At 39.9% G+C, this 9,701-nt stretch overlaps 1 pseudogene; it reads right to left on the bottom strand.

Annotated features, from left to right (window-relative positions):
• Positions 1-4,519: 4,519 nt before the first annotated feature.
• On the bottom strand, positions 4,520-5,144 carry Rpl13-ps5 (ribosomal protein L13, pseudogene 5; annotated as a pseudogene).
• Between the last annotated feature and the right edge of the window lie 4,557 nt (positions 5,145-9,701).

Here is a 9,701-nt window from a genome sequence, read left to right as displayed (position 1 = left end):
TGAGAGGCCCTGCCAGAGCCTTACTTATACAGATTAAGATGCTTTCAGCTAACCATCAGACTGAGCACAGGTACCCCATATGTAGGAATTAGAGTAAGGACTGGAGGAGCTGAAGGGGTTTGCAACCCCATTGGAAGAACAACAATATCAACCAACCAGACACCTCAGAGCTCCCAGGGTCTTAACCACCATCCAAAGAGCACACATGGAGAGACCCATGTCTACAGGCATGTATGTAGCAGAGGATGGAATTATCTGGCAACAGTAGGAGGAGAAGTCCTTGATCTTGTGAAAGCTCTTTCTCCAGTGTAGAGGAATGCCAAGGTGTTGAGGTGGGAGTGGTTGAGTGAGAGGGAGAGCATCCTCACAGAAGCAGGGGGAGAGGGGGATACGAAAGGGGGAGCCAGAGAAGGGGATAACATTTGAAATATAAATACATACACTATCCAATAAAAAAAAGATAATCTGAACCCTTTTCTTATCCCACCACCTCACACCCCTGAGATTGACTATTGACACACAGACACATACATACACACATACACACACACACACACACACGCACACACACACACACTATATATATATAGTGTGTGTATATATGTATATATATATATATATATGTTAGCTCAAAAGAAATCACCACTAATTCCTTTGTCAAGGCTTAGAAAGAGTCCCAGCTTCATATGTGCAATACGATAGACAAATACTAAATCCTGGGCTGTTGGGGACATTTCATCTGCCTTGAGCAATACAGGCAGCCCTGCTGCAATAAAAAGATTGCTTGTTAGTGACTTGTTAAGACAACTTCCCGGCTCTTGAGTCCTCCATCTCAGCTCTCATGAGTAGATCTCTTAGAAGAAGCTGAGCCTTGCCTGGAGACATGTGTCTCTGTTTGAGAGCAGATGTTAGTTATACAAGGTCCCTAGGATTCCATTTTTCTGATAAATCACCTGGAGATTACACCACAAGTTGTGAGACTGCATCTGTATTCAGAACAGTTCATTCAACACCTGCCAACTCCTGCTCTCCAAGGTTCAATCTGAACAAGGCAGGCGTCCCAGACACCCGGACATGGCCAAATTCTCCTGCACATGTGGATCTCTGTAGCATCAGATGGGACACAAGAGCATAATGGCAGTCCTGAGTTTGTTCTAGTTTCTTCAAGTGCCTCCCAAGAGAAGTGTGAATTTTCATGTACAGTTGTTTTTAAGATGATGGTTTTAAAATGTGGTCTGAAGAATTATCATAATTTATACCTTTCTGTTTTTTATATGTTCTCTGCTTACCGTGAGTACTAGAATACCAACTGTTCACATAGACTCGATTGTCCCACCAGATAAAGTATACCCTGACCAAGTACAATCCACCAATGATCATTTATCATCACTGTATCTTTTATTTGAAATCAATCACAAATAAGGATACACTATACAACTTATACCTGTAACCTTGATGATCAAGAATCGCAGCTAACTAGAAAATTTTTTTCACTGTTTCCCACTGGGTCAAAGTCCAGTGTCTTCATTTTAAAATAAAGTAAGATGCAAATTCAGGATAAAAATAAAAAACCTTAAAGAAATGTTCAGCATTCTTATTCATCAGGGAAATGCAAATCAAAATATACCATGATATACCTGTCAAAATGGCTAAGATCAAAAACACAAGTGACAGCTCATGCTGGTTAGGGTGTAGAGGAAGAGGAATACTCCTCTATTGCTCATGGGAGTACAAACTGGCACAAGCCACTTTGGAAGTAAGTATGGCACTTACTCGGGAAATTAAAAATCAACCTACCTCAAGACCCAATTATACTACTCCAGCACATATTCCCAAAGGATGGTCTATCCGACCATAAGGACACTTGCTCAACTATGTTCATAACAACTTTATTTATCATAGCCAGAAAGTGGAAACAACCTAAATGTCCCTCAACTGTAGAAGGCTTAAAGAAAATGTGGTGCATTTATATTTTAGAATATTACCCAGCTGGTAAATGCAATAGCATCATGATTTGAAGGCAAATAGATGGAACTAAAAAAATTATTCTGAGTGAGGTGACCCTTACCTAGAAAGACAAACATGGTCTGTACTTACTTATAAGAAATCTTAGCTGGAAAGTAAAAGACAGTTTATGCTACAGTGCACAGACCAGACAACGAAGGAGAAGGCAAGGATCGTCCTGGAAAGGGCAAATAGATTTCGAGAGTTGACTGGGGGCAGGTGGGACTGGGAACAAGGGAAATCTGGATGGGGGGAGGAAGAAAATACTAGTAGAAACTACTAGAATTGGGGGGATCTTTGGGGGGGGCAAGGAGGATGATACCTAGTGCAGTGGAAACTCCGTGAAATCTACAAGAGTAACCCTAGCAAAGATTTTTAGTAATGGAGAGCACAGAGCCTAAACAGGCCATCTTCTATACAAGAAAGGCTTCCAAGTGGAGGGATTGGGACACCAACCCAGTCACATAACCTTAGACTTACAGTTTATTCTGCCTCCAGAATGTGCTGGGATTAAAGCCCGCCAGAATAGTATTCAAAGAGACCAGAGAGACTCTAGCCAGCAATGGATGAGAGCAGATACAAAGTCCCATAGGCAAACATCAGGCAGAGCTCAGGAAGTCCTGTGGAGGAAGGGCAGGGAAGACTGGAGGAACCAGAGGGGTCAGGGACACACTATGGGAAAATGACCCACAAAATCATCTGCCTGGATCTCCTGGGAAGTCACAGATCAGGGAACCTGTAGGAGTCTGACCTAGGTCCTATGCACATGTGTTATGACTGAGAGCTTGATGTCCTTATGGCAATCCTAGCAATGGGAGCAGGGGCTGTCGCTGATTCTCACCTGCTTGGGGAATCCTCTTCCTAGTAGCTTTTTATCCCATGTTAGGTGATGTTCCTGGGAGGACTGCTCTTCTCTGAGGTGAGGCAGACAGGGAATGGATACAGGGGAGAAAGAAGGTGGGAAGAAGGCTGGGATAGGAGAGGGAGAAGAAAATACAATCGTGATATGAAAGTTTATAAATCTTAAAAATTTATTAAAAGGAACTTTCTGGAGATATTAGATACTATAATTACATTATTATTTATGTTTCAAAGATTTTTCTGTATATAATTCATTTTCCAATGTTGCTTTGTTCCTCAAAATCGTTTTTTATATAACTTACTGACCAACCTTACATGATGTGTGAGAATGAGGTAAATATTTTTGTACATATTGGAGTGTAAGTATCTGATGTAAATTTCCTCAAGAAAATTAGTTTTCTTATCATAACTTATATTTTAGCAGTTACAAGTTAGCATGTAAAATATAGTAAAATAATAAGATCTTGATATTGAAATGTTTATGCACGTGTAGATTATATTCCTTTTCAGTTATTCATTGCCATAAGTATAAAAGAGTTCTATGTGCCTCATAAATGCTTCTGCCACTAGGCATGGTCATTTTACTTACTCTGGTAAAAGAATATGAAAGAACACATCAGAAAATTTAAGAATTATCCAGGGATTGCGTTATTGCTCTTTAGCTCTTTCCTCCCAAATGGTGTTAGACTTTTTCTTTCAGTTCTAGACCTCAGAAGCTAGACTCAGTTCTAGACCTCAGAGGCTAGGCTCAGGAATCACAACTGTAGTCCATGCAGACGAGACAGCTGCAGAAGAGATACAGAAAGGCCAGCAGATTCCTCTGTAATGACTGAATCTCGGTTGTGTAAGCCACTGGTTCTTGTTATATAACAATGTCTAAAAGCTACTCTAGTCCGTGCAAGCTTCTGTGAGTCCTGCTTAGTTGAATCTGTGAGCCATATCCTAGTGGTGTCTTTGATTCCTCTGAATCCTTAAACCTGCCCCTTTCTCTGGGTTCCCATGTTCTGCCTAATGTTTGGTATTATAGGACCGGAGGTGCGGGGATTGCAAGAAACTTTGATTTGTTCTTTTCTTTCTTTTTTATTTGTTTTTGTTGTTGGGGGGTCTTGAAGACAGAGTTTCTCGGTAGCCTCGGCTCTCCTGGAACTCCTTCTGAGACCAAGTTGACCTTAAACTCAGAGATCAACCTACCTAAGCCTCCCAAGTGCTGGGATTAAAGGTGAAATGACAATCATGGATACTGCATGGAGCTGAGCTATGTTCTCTACATATACATTATGGTTATGTAACCTGGTGTTCTGGTGGGACTCCTAACAGCAGGAGCTGTGGAGTCTCTGACTCCTTTGGCTGCTCCTGGGACCCTTTCCCTCCTGGTGGTCTGCCTCATCCAGCCCGGATATGAGAGTGTGTGCCTAGTCTTATTGTAACTTGTCTGTTGGCAACTCTAGGAGGCCCACCCTTTTCTGAAGGGAAAACACAGGAGTGAATTTGAGGGAGAAGGGATGTGGGATGGACTGGGAGGAAAGAGGAAGGGAAAACTGTGGTTGGGGTATAACGTATAAAAGAAGAATAAAAACAAACAATTAATGAATTTTAAAGCTTTATTTCTTTGCTTTGCTTTATGGAAAATGTATTGCCATAGTCCAACCACACGTTACTTTTTCTTTACAACAGAAGCTTCCTTTGCTCCTTTTGCTAAAAAGCCAGAGCCTAGCATTGGCATGGGCTATGTGAAGACTGGCGAAAGTCTTCAAGTTCTTTTCTTCTGTGATGACTCTGGCTTTCTCCTTTCAGTAGGCATTCCGGATGGTCATCACAGGTCCTGTTAGCTGGGTGCTCAATTTAAGTTCTTCAGCAGAACCATCTCCCTTCTTTGACCCAGAAGACTTCCTGGAGAAAAGTATGAACTTGGAGCGGTACTCCTTTAGGAGTTGCACGTTGGCCTGTGTGATTCAGTGGATTTGTTTCGCCTCCTTGGGTCCACAGAGATCCCGATGTTGTGAGACATTTTCTTGTGGATGCTAGCCATTCTGAGATCTTCCAGGCTGAAGCCCCTGTCAGCCCGGGCCTTGGTGTGTTCTCTAACCATAGGGCACCTCACGATGAGTCTGATGGGACTGGAGGACCCGGGACGAGGGGCAATGCAGTGTGCTTTTGCCTACCAGGCCCTGACATCTGCTGATCTTGTGTGCTGGATGGTTGAACCAAGTGTCCACTAGCTGTGGTCAATCCTTGTAGAAGTGGAGCTTCAGGATCATGACATTGTAGCTGGGTGCCATGGCTACCTCCTCTACAGGACAATGGCCAAGCAGAAAAGCTTTGAAAAGCTATTTTAAAAGTGGTTATTCCCCTGGGTCCTGCTAAGACTGAACCCCCAGTGAACTAGTCTATGGGGGGAGGGCGGCAATGGGGGGAGGGTTGGGAGGGGAACACCCACAAGGAAGGGGAGGGGGGAGGGGGATGTTTGCCCGGAAACCGGGAAAGGGAATAACACTCGAAATGTATAGAAGAAATACTCAAGTTAATAAAAATAAATAAATAAAAGTGGTTATTCAGGGTAAGATACTTCCATGACTAGATAGATAGTTAACTAGGTCACGTCGAGAATCTGAAAAGAAAAGTAACTTACCATTGGCTAGAAAATTCATGTCCCATATTACGCAGTCACTCAAAAAAATGTATCTATGGATCGATGGCTTTAAGGAAACAGATTGAGGATAGCTTAACTTGACTTAACTGCTATCCATTGCACCTGGCACATAATTATCACAAAAATTAAGTGTATTCCATTGTCTTGGTTAGGGTTTCTATGGCTTCAATAAATACACAGTGACCAAAAACGAAACTTGAGGAGGAAAGTGTTTATTTGGCTTACACTTCCAGATCATGGTTCATCATTGAAGAAAGTCAGGACAGGAGCTCAAACATGGCTGGAGCCTGGAGGCAGGAGCTGATGCAGAAGCCAGGGAGAGACATTGCTTACAGGCTGCCTCACATGGCTTGCACAGATTGCTTTCTTATAGAACCCAGGACTAACACCCCAGAGATGGCACCACCCACTGTGAGCTGAGCTCTCTCCCACTTGATCATTCACTGAGGAAATGGCTTTAAAGCTCCTCGAGGAATTTTCTTAACTGAAGCGCCTTACTCTCTGATGACTTTAGATCGTATCAAGCTAACACACAAAACCAGCCAGTATACTCATAATGGCCAAATGGATTTATTTCATTCACAGAGTCTCAAGGAAATCAGTAACAAATATTACACATAGGTTATCACAGCATTTCCCAGCCCAATGCTGTGACTGACTGAACGCTTTGGTGACTAATTATTCAGACAGGGTCAGTATCATTTAAGACATTCTGGAAAATGTTATTTAAGGTAAAAGACAAATTAAAACCATTTGCACTCACTGCTGTTAATGAAATGTTCTCACACATAAATATACTTTCCTGCCATACTATAATGGCTTTAGAACATTTGACTCATCTTTAGCTGATAAAACCATGTGTGCCACAGTGAACCAGAGGGGATTATTTTAGCTATTACTGCTTCTATCATGCTATCATTTCTCTCTCCCTTCCTCCCTTCATCCCTCTCTTCTTTCCACCTTTCCCTCCTATTCTCTTCTCCCACTTCTTCTCTCTCCCCTCCCCTTCCCTCCTCTTCCTTCCCCTCCTGTCCTCTCTCTCCTCTTTTCTCCTCTCCTCTCCTCTTGTCTGTTCTCCTCTCCTCTCTTCTTCCTCATTCCCAGAGGAATGCCTTCTAGGTACTAGCTGTTCTTTGGCTTTATTACCCAGCAACACATGAAAGAGAATCAAATCCACTCCAGCCAACAGTAATGGAATAATAAGTGACCCACAAAGACTATGTATAATGGGTAAGGAAGAAAAATACTTTAAACCACTAGACATGAGAATTATTTTATATAGCTAATATAATAAGAAATTATTAACAATATATGAGAAGTGTTTCATCTAATAGGATGTACATAGAAAATCTGTTTCAACTTTTTAAAAATAAAATATAATATTATTAAGCAATGATCAAATCTGCTAGATGTAGCAGACATTGCACTAGTAAATTTTGTAACATATAACACATCGTCTGTGGTACAATAATGCATAATGGTGTTATGTAATTTTGTAAGTTATTTTTGTAAGATACTATTCACACATTTTAATCATTTTTTACATTTTGAAAGCTGCTTCACTGGGGCAGAACTAAAAAACCATTTTACCAGTACAAGGGAGAACATGCAGCCTGTATCCAGCCAACGGAGCATGACTGCACAGAGTATGCATTTGGAAGGACAAACACAGTGACATATTTCACTTATCCAAATGACAATTAATTAGATGACCTTCAATCTTTAGAGAATACAAGGAAATAGGTATCAGTTTCCATCAAAAGATCCTACCTCATTAGTCTACATTGGCATTAGTGTCATAACACCAGACTCCTTCAGTGTCTTCCAAATAGTACTTAGCAAATTTGTTCATTAGTGTATTTGCTGAGTTAAACTACTTACAAGACACCGTGTGTGTGTGTGTGTGTGTGTGTGTGTGTGTGTGTGTGTGTGTGTGTGTAATGGCCTGTGTACATACTAAGGATAATATTTTGTAACCTCCAAGTAAGCCAAGATTTCTTAGAACATGATACCATTCACCACCATGAGATATCTGGGTTCAAGAAGCTATTTCCCCATAATATTAGAAAGTCTCCTATCTCTTGACTATTTCTGGAATCACTGTTTGGCAGTACATACCGCATCACTTCATATTTATCATGTTTTCCTTTCACCTACTCTGTTCTAATGTAAACCCTCATCAGCTCTTCCAAGCACTAATGCAATACTCTTCCCATCACACTCCAGCTGTCGACTCAGCACTCACATTGACTGGAGAGGGTAAGGGAGCTAGTTGGGTAGACTGGGCAAACTCAGGAGCTATGCACAGTCCACAGGAAAATCTGTCTCTGTCTGAATATTTCTTAGTCTACCCCAATAGACAGGTGAAGGTGAGGACAGTCTATCATCATCAAAATTATCAAAATGCTACCTTGCAGAAAGCATTCTCAGTCTCTGAGGAGAAATTCATCATTTCAAAATCCCCTTTCACTCCTCTTGGAGTATCTTCTCTTTCCTTGTACTGTTTTAGGTGGTCACTTATCTCTACATGCACATTACTCTAAATTCCCCTGTAACCACAATAGCAGTAATATCTTCCTTCTAATGAGTACTCCAAGATTGTTTACAAAGAAAGGAAAATAGTCCTATAAAGGGACAGAAGATCCACACCCTTGTGCATTTATTTCTAAGCAATAATAATCCCTGACATTGTGTATCTGGTGAATCTATAGAAAATGTAGAGAAGAGGATGTGCTTGGGAAGGGTAAGTACCTCCAGGGGAGACAATACTACTGTGATGTGTGTAGACACAGTACAGAGTGCCGAATGGCCTTGAAGGTTTACAACTGCAGAGAACCTGAGTCCACCATCTTCTTAAATCAAAGGTGCATCAAGGTTTAATTGTGGGTTAAGTTATTTGCATTGTTCTACAAACAAACTGGTGTTAACAATATTGGTTCTTGCAACCTACAGAACATCTTTTAAAAAGGAGGGGAAATGACAATGGATTTTTGTGGCTTGGTAACTCTTATGAAGAGAAGTCCCATGGTGTTGAAGTTGGTAAGTGGAATCCTATTGCTGATAGCATTTCCATAGGAGACAAGAACCCCTTACCATCTTTAAGCAAAATCAATTGGTATGAGATTAAAATTTTACCGATATGCCATTAATTTGATTTAAATATTACGATACTCTAGTAATTAGCAAAGAGTATAAAAGGCAGTAAGTATTTATTCCAAAAATTTTTATTGAATTATATTAAAGTATAAGTGAATCATATCCCACAACAAAGAAAACAACATTCTTCTGCTCTGGTTATTCTCCAAATGTAATAATCTTGAACTGTCTCCTTCTGTCCCAACTGAAACTTTTTCATGCCAAAAATGTCTTATTTATTTTGGTTAGTCAAATTATGAGTCCTCTCAAGTATTAACTAAACAATGTAATAATTTTCTGACATTGCCGATATTCTCTTTCATTGATCTTTTAAAATGAGTCTTTAGTTTGGGGTTCCTAGTAAAGTAAGGAAATATACTTTTAACTCTGTCCTTTCTAATCAGTTGTTCAGGATACAGGTCTTTGATATCTGTAGTATGCTGAAATAGCAATTTTAAACCACCCTTAAATTAAATTGTGAAATCTACTGTCTGAAGCCAAAAACAAGTTGAAGTTCTTAAAATCCTAGAATACATTTTTTTTTATTTTTATATTAGCATTCATGTCAATGGAGCAAAATCAGTGAACTCTGATACCCATGGCAAAGTCACTATATGTCTCTGTCTGAAAGAAAGTAATATTCCTTAAGAAGCAATAGATCTTTCCATGACTCTCATTTGTAATTCATGTGCTTGACAAATAAAATTATGACAGAAGGGAATATTCTAAAGGTTATATGCATGGGGATAACAAAAGGAGATATTGAAAGAGACATAATTAATGTAACTGATGCCTGAGAAGGTCATGGCAGAGCTGCTTGTTTATTTCCTTCCCTGGAAATAGATATAAAAAAATACATTTCTAAAATGTGAATGACTCTCCCTTTCCATATTGTAAGAAAAAAATCTTTTTATTCTGGCATTCTTGCCAAATTTAGAAATAGTAACTCATAGACTATTGTTCACTTTTAGATTCTCAAAGGTTAATTGTCACAAAAATATTCATCTTTTATTAATTACATAATTAAAACAAAAAATGTACCCAACTAGTC

Source organism: Rattus norvegicus, chromosome 7 (assembly GCF_021556685.1).
Source record: "Rattus norvegicus strain SHRSP/BbbUtx chromosome 7, alternate assembly SHRSP_T2T, whole genome shotgun sequence".
Taxonomy (NCBI): Eukaryota; Metazoa; Chordata; class Mammalia; order Rodentia; family Muridae; genus Rattus; species Rattus norvegicus.
The sequence above is the reverse complement of the archived record's forward strand: the minus strand, read 5'-3'. Positions and strand labels throughout refer to the sequence as shown.